Here is a 16,713-nt window from a genome sequence, read left to right as displayed (position 1 = left end):
TGTTCTGTTGACCGAATATGATGTGCAGGACCCATGTGGATCATTTCTGAGAAATAGAGAGGGAGAGAGAGACACAAAAGACTATTGGGTAGATTTTGAAGGTGCGTTTTACCAATGGAAATACATAAATTGGCCTCGCTCTGCGCACATTCGTATTATGAAAGGCTTATCGGCCCGTGTTGAACGCACTGACCCGTGTTGAACGCACACACATTATGGCTTACCGCGGTCCTGAATATTTTAGCATTGTGGGAGTGTCCATATGTTAATTATTTTCGCTTTGCGCAATTTGCTATTAAGCCCCTTGACCTAAAGACACTCAGCGCATAACGATTAGACGTGGGTCTGACCACCTCATAAACGCAAAAAGCACTGTTTGATTTGACACTTGAGCGCTCTGGGAGGCTGGTAGAGTGTTGCCATGTCTGTTTATTATAAGCGGCTTATTTTTCTGTAAAGTTGCTTTCTGTGTGGTTGTTTTTCTTGTTTCTAAAGTGGTTATTTGGGCTTTTCTCCTAATGTTGTTTAAACCAGTGATCCTCACACAGCACATTCCGATGTCAATGATCCCCAGATGAATGCATTTGCCCAACTAAGGACAGCTAATCCAAAAATTAAATAAAAAGATTACTTTTGAAAATAGCAGATCTATACCAGCTCACAATGCATCACATTCATTCATTAAAACTATGAACTCTGACTGCAGGGGGATATATAATGATCATTATAACAATGTGCAAGAACATATTTAAAAAGAAGGAAGAACTTTATATTTGTGGACAATCAAAATATGTTTTTTTATTTTAATGTGGTGTCATTCAAATTAATCTGGATATGGCAGACTCACTATTTAGAAAATAAAAACATGGCACTTCATTTAAAGATGGAGTGCCACAATTTTTGTATTTTTCCAGCTTTTCATGTGTCTATGGGGTGACAGTACTTCATTAGACACCCTGGAGTCGTTTTTATGTCCAATGGTGTAATAACTTTGTATTTAGGGTTTCTTCCTGGAGGTTGAACCCTTGACGGTCAAACGGGCCAATGAAGTAAACACGGATAGTGTGACGTAAAAATATTGCACGCACACACGCACCTCCCCCTCTATACATATTTTTTAAATACGACAACCTCTTTGGGCGGAGCTGCCTGCCACATACACACGTGTGAACTGAACAGCGCAGCCAGTTTGCTTTTGCTGCTCTGTGTGTGTCTAACTGTGTGGCAGATTTTCAAACAGTCATTTCACACATTACCAGTTCACAGCAGAGCAGACTGTTTTTCGTTAGATTGGAAGCAAGTAAATGTTCACGTCGGGTCCTCAGGAAGGAAACCACAACAAACCAGTCTTATAGCCTACCTGCTCTGCTGTATAGTTGCTCTTGTTGTTCTCAAGGAGTAGGTTGTTTCTTTTATAATCACAGTGGTCGGGCTTTGATACAGAGTGTAGTGTCACAGTGTGCATTCTTGTTGGCTGTTGTAGTCAATATGTATGTAGGTCCTAATACTTATACGAGGCTGTAAAGTCAAGAATTAGAAGTATGTTGTGTCGCGCTGGATGTCATGTTGCCATGTCTGGCTATTACAAGCGACTTGGGCTTGTTTTCATATAAGTAACTTTCAGGGGAGATGTGGTTGACTTGACCAATGATTCATGTGAAGGACCCTCAGATTAATATGTTGTTAAAAGGATTGGTGTTGTTGAAACGTTTTCATAAATATTCACGGCAATTTCTGTGACTTATTTTTGTGGACCTGGCCGCTTGTTTCTTTAAATCTGGCGACTTTTGCTGAAACTCAACGCAGTCAGATAAAGGACAGTTTTAATGCCAGGGTGCTTAGCTGGAGGAAATCAATAGCCTACAATATATTGTAGGCTAAATGATCTATCAAACTAATTGTTTCTGCTGTTAAACTATGATCGAATTGGATGATGAGCTGAGCTGATTGCGACAATAGGGTCAATATAATTGGAGGAAATAAATAAATGATTATAAAAAATCAGAAAAAACAGATCTGATATGGTATGGATGCATGGATTATATGCCTATACATGGATGGTGGCAGTATAAGTGCATAATGGTGCCTATACGATATCTCAGAAATATTGGAAGTGTTCACTTCTAACATTCACAAAAACATGAGTTTTTGTTACATTACAGACACCAATTTGCCATTTTGTAAACAAAAGGGCAGAGCCATGGGCTGTCCTTTTATAAGGAGGGGGAGGGACTAGGACAAGTGGGTGGTCTTAAAGGAGGAGGCGGAGGGACTGGATTAGGTGGGTGGTGCTATGGTTAAACTCACGCATACCTAATGAACTGGTGGGTGTGTCCACATAAAACCATAATTTTAACAAATACTGTACACTTTTTTGAAAAAATTATACCTCATATACACCTAAATACACCTGATGATCATATTTAAGTGTGGAAAAAAATCACGGCACTCCATCTTTAAAATAGGTTACAGACCCCTGTTATATGCGCTTATTTTTATAGACCTATTTACTTGTTTCTATGAGACATGGCAGTTTTGCGTCTTTAAAAAAAAAATGTTGAGATTAGAAACGGCCATAATTCTTTCATTTCTCAACCTTAAAAATAAATAAAAACATCTCCATAATCCGTGGGAAATGTGCTTTCATATGCTGTATCACACCCGATTCAAGTCTTCTTCAATAAAATGCTACGAGCGAACTCAGCGAAGACCATACCATCGGGGCCACAGCATTACGCAGCACGCATTCAACTCATTCCTTCGTCGTGACTTGAATGAAATAAAATATAATAAACGTTATTTTACTGGTGTTTTTCAATAGAAACAAATAAAGAGCGTGTGTAGGCTACTGTGTGCAAGTGCAACAGTGCATATACATGCATGCACTAGGCTATATTTCTTCCGTGTCGGGATGGTGATTGAGCTCTTCAAGTTCACAGCCCGTTTGTCTTTCATAAAAAAACGTTGATATTAGCCTATAAACACTCATGGTTCTCTCATTTCTCAACCGTTTTATTAAATGTAAAAATCTCCATATTCCTTAGGAATCTTGCTTTCATTCGCTGTATGGTACATGGTTCTATCGTTATCGAATTAATTAATTACGCATGGATTGTCAATTTGCCAATATGCTGCTATCTACTCGCAATTCCATTCCGATCTGAAAGGTGGGTCTGTTCTTTTGAGGCATAAAGGTGACAGCATGCAGTGCAATAGGAATAATTAACCCAAATGTGACAAAGGCATGTCATGTCTTCTATGGTGCCAGCCTGAAGAAATGTCATACCACGATCCCCAAAGTGCGCATTCCGTATGTGACATCAGCTGACTGGTAAAGAGAATAGTACGGACATGTTGATTGGGTACGTCTCAAACACGCCTTAAACACACCCATGACTAATTCAAGGCCGTTTTGCGCACTCCGGGGGGTGTCAAAAGCGCTTCTTAACATGCCCAAAATTGCAATATGACATACTACACGCCCCCAGATCATAATACTGTAATTAGATTAGTAATATAGAAGTAAGTAAAATAGAAGTCCTAAATCGACCCCATAGACTTCAATGTCATAGTACGGACAGTCGGACATAATAGATGACTGATGTCATAAACTGGCCACAAGAAGTCCAAGATCCACTTGGAAGCAATGGCAGTAGACCAAGAAAGTACCTCCAACCATGCATTTTCGCATACCGGTAAGCCTATTTGTAAATTTGTTGAATTTTCGTCATTTCTTCATATTGCTTTCAATATGGCTTCTGCAAGATACCGGTGAAATTGTTTCTGTCTGAAGCAGACAGTTTGTCTTACATATTGACTTAGCCTCAGTCTGCTCCATAGATCAGTAGAGTAGAAAATGAGGCTGAATTGTCCAAACAGTGCTGACCGTCTGAATATGAGGAGACTGTCGTGCTCTGTTGATCTCACAACCAGCTGAATATGCGCGCACACACACACACACACACAAGGTTGCAACATACAAGGTGATCTTGCACATGTACTTGTATGCCTTTGTGTGCGCACACTACATGCACGCGCGCACGCACATACTATTAACTATGTATAATATGCAGACAATTTTCCTCCCGAGTGAGTTTGTGTTGAAGATATTTCTAGTCAATTTTTTTGTCAAGGTTGAACCTCTCTCTCTCTCTCTCTCTCTCACTCTCTCTCGCACGCAGGCACGCACACGCACGCGCGCACACGCGCGTGCACACACACACACACACACACACACACACACACACACACACACACACACACACACACACACACACGCTCATAATCAAATACATGTCATGCACATATTGCACTCACAATGTACTCAAGATGTGAACAAACACACGCACAAGTTGTGTGCACTCATAATCACATGCATGCATCCCGGCGCACGCAATATATGCACTCACGATGCACTCAAGAGGTAAACACACACACACACACATAACGGGACACAGACGCACACCAGCCACACCTCCACAACTGACTTCTTCCTCTGCTATTCAATACTGTTGCATTTCCTGTCTGCATAGCGGAGGAAAGACTTTGTGTGTTTTGAAAATAAACAAGTCTAACCCTGCAGGATTAGGCCTATGGGGAGGTCTGTAACTTATTTAACAGGATTACACTGACCCACCCAAAAAGGATAACGTCACATTGATCCTTTTTACAAAAACCCACGCATTCAACCAACTGCATTTGGCTAAGACATCTGAAATCTGATATCACAGGTGAAACAAACCTAGCGAACACAGACCTGGGGTCAGTCCTTTCTTTTCTAACCATGCATTTTGCAAGACCATTCTGCACTACAATTGTGTCTTTGTGGACGGGAATAAAACATGTTTTTCAATGCACAGATTCATTTTAAGGTAAAAATCTACCAATTTTATCAATCGAACTACACAGAAAGAAAGAAAGTTACAGGAGCGCTACTGGTATCCCTCAGACCACCGGTGCTAATGGAAGGAAATTATGTTCAAGAGAGTGGACAAATATATCAGAAAGGTATAGCAAATCCAGGTCCTGGCACTCAAGGTGGATTTTGTAGGAAAAGGGATTTTATTAAATGTGAGCTACACTAAACAAAATAAAAACGCTGTGTCGGCTTGTATGAATCATCCACCCAAAACCACCTTGAGTGCCTGCGGACCTGGATTTGTTAACCTTTCTGGCATATTTTTCCTCTCTGAGCTACACAGGAGTTTGAGTTACGCAGACTCAGTTAAGCAGTTAAACTCAGAATCAATGCATTGAAAGCAGCCGAAAAACAAAGCATCAAGCTAGTCTAAACCTTTCCAAATGCTCTACTAGAGACAGTAACATGTATTTTTCTTATAAATGTAATCTTCGCTTCTAACCTTGCAGTCTTTATTCAGACAGAGAGAAAATCTTACAATAACCTATAATGCTTGGAAATTATAGGAGTTATAAGCTTCAGGCTTGGGGCCAGTGTTGACATTTCTAATGTTAAAACAGCATTGAAATGAAAGGATCATGGTTACATAGGGCTGAGAAGCAAAATCTCTGTTCCAGTATAAACCCAGTCATCGTCTCAGGTGTAAGTGGAGCTTCTGGCTCTGCCCTCAACAACAACGCCACACAAAAGAGCACATTGTACTGCAGGGCCAGTGAGTCTCATGCACACTTTTATCCCACAGATCAGGACACGGTGTGCACAAGAGAGACAAGAGTGTGGAGTGGGGTGGGTGGCATCTGGTCTAGTGCCCTGAATTGATTTAGTATCTCCAAGTAAAGGTTTATTGTTTTTACAGGTTTTTGCAGTGTATTGCAGTCTGTTGTGTTGTTATTGTGAACATTGTGTTCATATAACAGTGCAAACTGTGCGTTCCTGTTGTGCCTGTACAATGTGTACTTCTCTTGACACTTACTTACGTACTATTAGTTCCCGTGCATGCACAACAAGCCCTGTTCCGGCACATTTATTTAGTATTTGTATAAAAACATAGAAAGACATTGTGCACATTTTAAGTGTTTTGGTGACAGATGTGCAGGAAAACAAGGGGTCGATGCAAAAAGGAACAGGAACCTGCAGGGAAAGTGGTCTTCACTTATATCTACTGTACTTACTACTTTACAATACTGTAGGCGCAGTGTTTTGGTCACAAAACTTGAGCAAAACAATCACATTTGTCACAGTCTCATAGTGAAAATGAAACACCACCCATCCTAGAGTCAATTCTATTACGAGGTTTGTGCAGGACAATGAGAGAGACTGCATAATAATGTCCTGTGAATGTGATGTATCGTTCTGCGCAGCTCTGTCATTTTCCGCACTCGGTGAACGAAGACAACCGGTAGTTAAGCTCTGAAATATGATGTTGTTCTCGTTGATCACAGAGCCTTTGTCTTTGGCTGCTCTGCTGACTATGCAGTTTGTTTGCCTTCCCCACCGATGAAGGAAAGAGAGGAAGAGAGTTTGGCCGAATGGTACATCACTGAGGTCGTGTGTGTTTCAAGCAGTTGAAGGTTGAAGACAGCGTGCATGCCTGGATGCGTTTCCCCACTTAATTGTTTTGTGTATATGTTTCTTTCTTTTTCTTCATGCATGGGGGCCAACTATAACTAACTCTGATATTAAATACATTATACTTTATGAAAAGTAATATATAATGGGGCGAACTGAATGAATGAAATGAAAGAAACAAACCAGGAGAGACAGTGCTGATGTACTTTTTATGAAGGATGTTACATAGAGCATTCATTCGTCTTACCTCCTCTAACCTCTCATTCTCTCCTAATCTCTCTCACTCCCCTATTCTCCTTTCAATCTGGTGTTCCTCCCTCTCTTTTTTCTCCCTCCCATCAAGTCCTCTAGTTCTCTTTTCCTACTTGCCTCCAGTTCATCCTCCCCTCCCTTTTCTCCTCTTCATCCTCCCCCTCATGAGCTTCTCTGTCTCCTCTAGCAGCTATTCTTCCATTGACCATTTCTCCCTCACTTCTCGCTGTCCTCTGACTCTTCTTTCTCTCTTTTGTGCCCCACCAACATCCACCGCTCTCCTCCTCCCACCCCCTCTCCCTTCTCTATCCCTTCATTCTGTTCTACTCTGTTCTACTCTTTTTCTCCTCCATCTGCACCCTCTCCATCCTTTCTCGTTTCCCACATAATTCGCCCTAACCGCTGAGTCTGCAATTGCTGTGGTTTATTACGATATTACGGCACGCACGCACGCATGGTCGCATGCATGCATGCACACACACACACACACACACACACACACACACACACACACACACACACACACACACACACACACACACACACACACACACACACACACACACACACACACACACACACACACACACACACACACACACACACACACACACACACACACACACACACACACCACAATAAACAAATACAGTGTGATCTATTTTCTTCCCTTCCTCCATTCCTTCCCCCTCTTCCCCACTAATCTCCTTTTATTTGTTGATTTAGTTATTTAAACAAACAAAAAATTACACTGAAACCCAAAACACAATAATAATAATAATGAACTTAAACTCTTACCATTTTCCCTGGCTAGTCCCTGGGGAGATGGTTTATGACTGGTCCCATTATATGCAAGGCTCTAATAGGAGACAGGAGACACCCAGAGGAGAATGGGAGGTGTTTCCCATCACAGTGTGGTCGTAAAACCTGAACATCAGGGTCCCTCTGGTTTACGACCTCCCTTCTCCATATGGGGGAAGGGTGTGCCATTGAATACAAGAAGACTCACCCCGTTTCTGTTTTCCTCCCAGAATCTTCCCCAGTGAGGGGTGGCAGAGGCTGGACAGCAGACGGCTGGATTTAGAATTTCTCTAACTATAAACTTTCATGACAGCAGAACAGCCTAAGTACAAATATAATTTATGAAAAGCTACTACAGTGAAGTCTGTTCACAGAAGTTGTTGTAGGATATGTGGGGATTATCTGACGAGGTACCATTTGAGGGGGCAAAACCTTACATATACTAAATAATACTAAATTGTTTATAGGTTCAATATAAGTAATATAATATAGCCTTTCCACAGGAGTATCTTTTTATATTTTTCCAAAAAGAATACAAACAGCCAATAGAATATTACAAAGTTATCCCCCTCACTGGGGAAAATTCCAGGACGCACCGGGGTGAGTCTTCTTGTTACCGTGCCATTCACTGTGAGTGAACAACCACCTAAAAGAAAGCGACCTAGATGCACTCCATAACAAGGCACTCACACACAGTGAAACTCTAGAGATGCCCCCTCAGCCAGCTGGCCCTGGAACTCCGGGCACAAACACAAACAGAGCCACGAGATAGAAAACCCATTGGACTAAACCAAATTATAAAACAGCAAAAGAAAAACTATCTGACACATTGGAAAGAAGCAAAACAAAAGCAGAGTAAACTAGAATGCTATCTGGCCCTAAACAGAGAATACACAGTGGCAGAATACCTGAGCACCGTGACCGACCCAAAACAAAGAAAAATCTTAACTAGGTACAGACTCAGTGAGCACAGTCTCGCGATCGAGAAAGGCCGTAATAGGCAGACCTGTATCCCGAGAGAAGACAGACTATGCACCCACTGCACACTAAATGAAGTGGAAACAGAGCTACACTTCCTAACCATCTGTCCATTGTACCAAGACATCAGAGACACATACTTCCCACAGATTACAACCACACACGGAGATTTTGAAAACATGACCAATAAGAAAAAACTCCCATATCTGCTGGGCGAAGTACAACAATGTGCAAACACAGCAGCAAGATGTGTGAGCTGCTGTGATAGGAGTGTTATGGTCTGGCTCCCTGCCTGTCCATCTTTCCACTTTGGCCACTCCCCCCTCCCTTTGCTTCTACACACACACCTGTCTCCAACTGCCTCATCAGCCCATTTGTTCACTTCTCACTACTCACCTGTGCCAACTTCCCCTATCAGCCTCCACCCATAAGACTGGACTCATTCTGCTCATGCTTTGCTAGAGTATAACCATTTGTTAGTGTGTTTTCCGGACTCCTGCTTTTCAGTACATCTTTTCCGAGTGTTCCTCAGGTTTGATCCTCTGTGTGTTTTTTGGACTTTGATACATTTACTCTTTTGTTTACCTTTTGACCTCCCTGGTTTTTGTCCTGCCTGCTTCAGTTTTGTCTTCATTAAACTCTTGCAAAGTACTCTGCCTGTGTTGCCTGCATTTGGGGTTCTACTTTGACACGCACCGTAACAAGGAGAAGGATATCAAATGGAACACAACCACCCTAAAGACTAATCATTGTGTATATTACTGCACTATACCTGCATCGAGTGATCTTGGTACATAGAAGTTGATCTATTGAAGATCCTGACCTTCAAAGTACATAATTCTTGTTTTGATTGTATTGCTGTATTGGTGTATTGTTCTTTCTGCTTTGGCAATGTAAATGTATGTTTTCTCATGCCAATAAAGCCCTTTGAATTGAATTGAAAATTAGTGTGGAGTGGTTGGTGGAGGGGACTAAAGTGTTAGTGCATGTTCGATTAAATTCAAGATGTCAAGAGTTTTTCTATATACTGTACAAGCATTCAATAGTAAAATTATTAGATGTTGCTTCCTCAACCCTGTGCGCCTGTGCCTGCGTGCGTGCGTCGGTGCGTGTGTGTGTGTGTGTGTGTGTGTGTGTGGTGTATGCACATGCATGCTTCTTTTTCTCTTTCTGCTATCTTAAGAATGCATGATCTCTTTTCACAGTTACATGTGACATACAGTATGTTCTTACTATTGTGTGTCAGGATGTCTTCACAGTAATAGAAACGCTAACGTCTCCTTGTGTAACTTCTCATTAAATGAGCAGCCATGACAGTCAACCCATTGTCCCTCTGTGAGGAAGCTGCACTAATGACCCCAACGCGAGACAGTATACTGTAGTTTTAATAGCCTTCGATTAGGGGGCTCAGAGTAAGAGAGCAGAGCACAAGAGTGTGTAGGTCACCATTGTCTCAGGGAGTTAAAGCAACGCTGTGAGCAGGGTTCGAACCTGCGCGGGGAAACCCCATTGGATTTCGAGTCCAACGCCTTAACCACTCGGCCATCACAGCTGCTTTTCAGTATGCAAATTTGTCTGCTGTCAGCAGTATTACAGTTTTCATTCACTGGTAAGGAATCGGGTTTATTTAATTATATGACATGAATAACTAATAAGCAACACAGCAGTTTATTTTTTTTCCTTCGACTCCAGTTACTAAAGGACGTCAATACTAATCTTGTTTGGCAAGGGGCCAATAGATAAAGGCAATCAATTCCTGGCACAAAGGCAGCAATTGTTCTATTCTACTGAGGCTGTAGAATAAGATCCCACGGCTGTGATGACCGAGTGGTTAAGGTGTTGGACTTGAAATCCAATGGGGACTCCCCGCGCAGGTTCGAACCCTGCTCACAGCGACAGTCATTATTATGTGTTTCAGTGATGTGCTGAATCAGCCTCATGTACAGAATATCCTGGCATACGGCTCTTCCTGTCTTGGTCTGAACTCTGAATTTATCAGACCACTGCCACCTTGCCACATGAATAGTTCAACTTCCAATGCAATTCTCACTGTACTGTCTGAAATCATACCAGTATTTTTTTTAATTCTAAACTTTAATGCATTAATTTAACAGTGAATTATGTAAAAAATAATCAGCAGTAAATTTTTCGATTTGATCTGCAGCAAAAAGCACTTCACGTGACAGTAAGCAGAAAGTGGATTTACATTTTCACATTTAACAATAACCGCACGCACTTTGTATGTATTGTACAGTATTATACATCACAGCATATGTCACAGTAAATTGTGAAATGTGTGTGCCTAGTTGAGTCATTGAGAACTTTTTTTTAATATATATTTTTTATCCCACGATTTTTGTAACCCATTTTTCACCCCTGTGTCATTGAGAACTTTAAGCCAAGGGGCCACTGGCGCTTGGTTCAGTTGGTTGAGCGCCGGTGTCACACTCTGAAAGTAGCCCACGTGTTGTGAGGTTTGTATATGGGCTATTTTCAGTGCATGACAACCACAAACAGCAAAGTATAGACCATTCACTTCAACTGTGAGCACTCCTTTCAGACAGCTATAATGCTGTCTCAAGTTCATGACCAGAGTGAACGGTACCTTGCATGTCCATGACTCCATGAGCAGGGTTAACTGTGCAGGGAAACCCCATTGGATTTCAAGTCCAACACCTTAAAGGGGCATTCCACTCATTTTCAACATTTTACTGTCATTAATATACCTTAGAGCTGTTGTGTGGAAATAATTCTGTGTTTCCTAGAACTGTAATTATGAAAAGAATCATTAACATGGTGAAACACATCTTGATGATGACATCATCAAGATGTGTTTCACCATGTTTTTCAGACCTCTAGTTCTGGGACACACAGAATGGGGGGACTTTTGTATTATTTCCAGTTTTCCACACAACAGCTCTAAGGTATATTAACAGTTTCCGTGCTTTGAATGGATTACTCCAGGTTAATGTCGCTGCCATATCGGACATACGCGAGTTTTGTTTTATGTGTTTAATCCGCCGTAATGTAAAAAAAATCTTCTTCGCCGCGGAGAAAGAGAGTAGGTGCATCTGTTGTGATAAAAAAAACGGAAATCGTCACATGCTGTGGGCTGCTAGGGCTTCTGGGAAATTGAGGCCAATGTAAACGAATGGGGTGCAACGCCTCATTGAGACCAGTCTTGTGTGCGTCTTCCGGGTGCACCAAGATGGTGGATGCTACACTCGGATCATAACAAACCAGGGGAGCTTTTTTTGCTGGATTTTCGCGGATTAAAAGCCCAAATAATTCAGCGTATGCTCTAAAGGTAATACAACAATCTCGGCAGTGAAGGGGGGTTGATTAAAAGTCCGGTAAATCGTTTTCCGCAGTCACTGTCAACTGTTAATGACATAGTAAATGGAATGCCCCTTTAACCACTCTGTAAGCCACTGCTGTTTGGGACCATGCACGCACAATCAACCATCTATCAAATCAATGAATCAATCTATCGTTCTGAAAATTCTGTCTGCCTGTCCGCCTGTCTGTTCTGATTGTACAGTACAGATGAGTGTGTCCTAGTGGGACTGTGTGAGACGACAGAGGACAGTACAGAGTGAGTGAGTGAGTGAGTGAGTGAGTGAGTGAGTGAGTGAGTGAGTGAGCATGCGTAGAAACTATGAGCTCATACATTTACTCAATACACAATGATTAAGTACCATCATAACACTTTACTTTTGCAAAGGGAAAAGATAAACACATGTTCATGCACAAATGAAGGTACCTATATTCTAAAAACACGTGCATGCACAAATGCAGGCGCACACACACGCACATACACACACACACACACACATGCTCGAGTGTGCGCGCACACATGTACGCGCGCGCGCACACACACACACACGTCACACACACACAAACAGAGAGATGACGTCTAACTCCGTCTGATGGCATGTTAGTAGGCCTATAGAGGTTTATGCAGGTTTATCATCACATGGCCTTGACAGCCCATACATCCAAACAGAAAAGTACTATCTGATTGCATTAAACGACATTAAGCAAAGTTAAACTCACTTTGCCCCTCAATTTGCCACTGACTTTCTGCATGCGCATACCCCTTCTTATGGAATGTCGAACTGCAGTCAAACTTATGCTACCTCGTTGTGTTTTACACTGTTGAGTGTTGACAGAGCTTGGAGCACATTTCATTGCCATGGGTATGTTGTAAGCATGTGCCAAGTAGTAAACTTGGCTGAAACACACACAAATACAGTCCCATGTACTTGTACGCACGTACACACATGGATGGTAAAGGTCGTGTGACATCAGCCATAACAAAAGTATGTGTTGAATAGAGACATGAGGGACTCAACTGTACAACCAATACGTCTATGTGTTTATAGGCAACAGAGGACAGGGGTCGAAGAAGAGGGATATTATGACGGGAAGTTGGGAACCCCTTTTGGTGTTTTTACCCTTCAAGAGAGGAACCCATTTTGGGGTTCTTATTGCTATGTACAATTTTGTATTTTCTGATTAAATATTTGAAGATTTTCAGAAAACTTAGGTCAGGATTTAGAAGGCCTCAGTGTTTTAAATGGGTTAAAAAAATAGGATCTGAGATCAGTTTCGCCTAGGGGAATCTGTGCAGCTGCTGAAAGTTTAGGTAGGCCTATAAGCAAACATATGTAAAAAAGAATATTCTGAACATTAATTCCTCTACATGTGTTCAGGCAGAGAAATTCAAATCATATCTTGTTTCTTCCCCCTATTTCCTTAAAAGTTATTTGGACATACAAAGTTTCCACCTGACACCAAAGATTTTAGTTACTGATACATTAGCAGCCTACAATAAGAAAGAAAATTAATATTTTTGCATGAATCTCGAATCTGACAAGATTGGACAATTAGCTACAGCGATATTCATTAGGTTATGTTTACCTCTGTTACTGTACTGTTAAGTGTAAAAGATGCATGTCTAGTCTACCCCAAATGTTGTAGATCAGATGAGATGCTTTTTACATGACAAAAACACAGCGAGTAATCAGTTATAGTTTACATGTTGTATGTAGCTAAAGAAGCTCTACGCCCTTGTGTGTGTGCGTGTGTGTGTGTGTGTGTGTGTGTGTGTGTGTGTGTGTGTGTGTGTGTGTGCGCGCGCGCGGACAAAGTATCCTCTAAAAGTAGTAGCATATACAAAAGACGAGTCGTTGAGTAGAAATAAAGATAGATGACTTGAACAGATAGGCATAGCGTAGCCGTAGGCCTACCGTTTTGTGAATGGTTCGCTTGAAGCTCAGCAGCGGCATATTTTCTTCTCGTGTAGCCTATTCCCTTTTGTAGAAAAACTTCACCGGCTTCCCATAAGAACACACACAAATATGGGACTATTCCAAAAACTGTGGGCCCTATTACAGAATTCAAAAAACCATTAAAGTTCTTTGACTCAAAAAGGTTACTAGTCAAAAACATCCGTGACGCCTTGTTAAAGCATCAACTGAAGCAGCAGGTGTTAGTGATTGGGTTTTTTATTAAACTCAATTAAACAAACTGGTCTCTCTTAAAGCTACAGTAACAGCACTGTTAACCAAGCACACCGTGACCCACACCTGGTGCACAGTGTCCAATTTATTGTCCAATGTGTAATGGATAATAAGAAAATCACTCTTTTAATAGTAGGCCTATGCCTATCTTTAGCCTACCGACGTGTCACCTTCTTAAGCTAATGTATTACTAAGTTTTTCAGGAAAGAAAACTCATGCAAAACAAATCTATATTATGCTATTTCTTCATCATTTCACCAAAAACGTTTAATTTATGACTGTTAATATAAAAATAACACTGACTGTCTGTCAGTTATGTAATATAACAGACGGCTTAAATAGAATTAAATGGGATTAAACGGCCTGATTTAGGCCAATTTCCTGATTTAGGCCATTTGTGTTTAGATGCAATTTAAGTCACAAAACCATGTGACTTAGGCCAAAAAAAGCCTATTTTGGCCTAAGTCACACTCTTGAGATAGGCCATTTTACTAAACGAGGCAGGATCAGCATGATCCTTTGCAATTAGGACTTTAATAAGAACAAGCTTTTGTGAGAAAAGGCCACTAGGGCTGTGAGATATGAGTAGGTTGACACCAGCTATGCAGTGCTACATTCTCAACATAGCATCCATTCTCCTTCCTCCCTCTACACCTGTTGCAATACAAGCTCTGAATTCCTGTGTTAATTTAACTCACACTTAAACATGAACACCTTAGTTAAAAAACCTCATGATGGCAGCTGTGTCAGCCATGCTGGCTGCATATATCTAAATGCACCATGTACGTCTGGAATCCACGTAACACGAGAAGCCGAGAACCGTTCGCCCCACCGACTTCAAATTTGGTACAGGCGTTCCACACCACCACAGGGAGTGCAGTGCCCGGTGTCCAGTCGGTCAGATACACGGTTGTCCAGAACCACCACAAAAAGGCTCTGGTCAGGCTAGTGGACCTCACCTGTAGATTCCATGACGTCACATTTAGATTAGGCAACACACTTCATATTTGACACGACACAGAGAGACAGATACAGAAATCTCATAAAAGGGACACACACAGATGGGTACTCTGACACAGGTACCAAAATTATTACTATATAACATTTTAAAACAATTCTAAACAATATTGAAAAGTTCAATCATACTAGAACATTTTAAAGCAATTCTAAACAATATAGACCATGAAAAGTTCAATCAACGCTCTTATCATTGTACATCATCCATTCATTGACAAAAATAGCCAATTTGCCTGGCTACATATATGATGTACATTCTCCATTCATTGTCAATGGAATGGGAATTAATGTTTATCTACACAATAGCTGAATAGGAGGGGCTATGCCTCAAAAATCAATTCTGAACTTAATATCATGGCATTAAAAACAATTATATTGTGTCATTTAACCCTATAGAACACTAAACTTAACTTTTGTCAAACCATCGTTAAACCCGTGTATATTTTACCCAATGTAGTATATTCCATAAACAATATTTCTCATATTGAAGTACAGCGAATCAGCAATACATGCATGGAAACTCTTCTAGGGGGTTTACTCTTCTTGAATATTTCGTTAATATTCCTATTTTTGTTTTTCAAGTATAGAAAGCTGACGTCATCTGCAGTCTCCAATCAGTAAACTGCACTAGCCCAGAACACGGAACCATGTCGGGGACACATCACAAACCCAAGAATAGCTACAAACCCCATATCGTTCGTTATTTAATGTAGAAAGCCTTTATGTATAATTATTATTAAGTATTTATTAACAGTTTGCAGAATTACAGTACATTTCAAGCACAACTCAATACAAAACAACTGTTAACTGTGAGTGGACTACCCAATAAAGCACTACACTTATTTACAAGACGATAGTATGACGTCTTCGGATGACATCACGCCTCTCTGTATTACATGCTTCTCTGAATTACTTATATTACTTATACTAGAGAGGTGCCTGTTGGAGCCTCTACAGCGATGTCTGTTGGGCACTGGCCTACTTGGAATATTGCAAGTTGGAAATGCATGTCCCACCCAGATATTATGTCCGTGTCCCTTTCATTGGCTGTTGATGGTGACGTATGGTGAGGTACATTTCAAGTAGAAGTACTTGCCGCTCTGCTTGACAACTTGCGCCTTGCACACAAGTAGGCCATACATGGCCTACTTGTGTGCAAGGCGCAAGTTGGCACCTCGACAGAGTGCATTTCTAGATCTTATTACTTGCACCAGCAGAGCGTGCATACAAACACACACACAGAGAAACCTAGTTTACAGTACACACACGTGTGCGGCGTGCGTGCGCGCGCACACACACACACACACACACATACACAGTATTAAACTTTTTTATAGCGACCCAATTTGGGTTTCTGATTACATCAACACGTGGCCTCAACAGCTGTTCCCCAGCTGAGGAGCCCAGACACTGTGCGTGCACGCGTGCGTGTGTGCACGGTGACGCACGTGTGTGTTTTGTTAAATGTGACTGTACAAAGCGTCCTATACTTCACACCTAGTTCAGACCACAGTGAGCTTGCAGATTGTTTGCTGTTTTGTTGTCTTGCCGCAAACTTTTTCCACACTTTTTCTCGAAGGTGAGGACAGCAATTCTGATCGGCCCGGAATGAGATGATGTATGATGATAAGAGCGCCCCTCACTTCACACGGG

This window comes from Protomyctophum parallelum, assembly GCF_964188405.1.
Source record: "Protomyctophum parallelum genome assembly, chromosome: 13".
Classification (NCBI taxonomy): domain Eukaryota; kingdom Metazoa; phylum Chordata; class Actinopteri; order Myctophiformes; family Myctophidae; genus Protomyctophum; species Protomyctophum parallelum.
The sequence above is the reverse complement of the archived record's forward strand: the minus strand, read 5'-3'. Positions refer to the sequence as shown.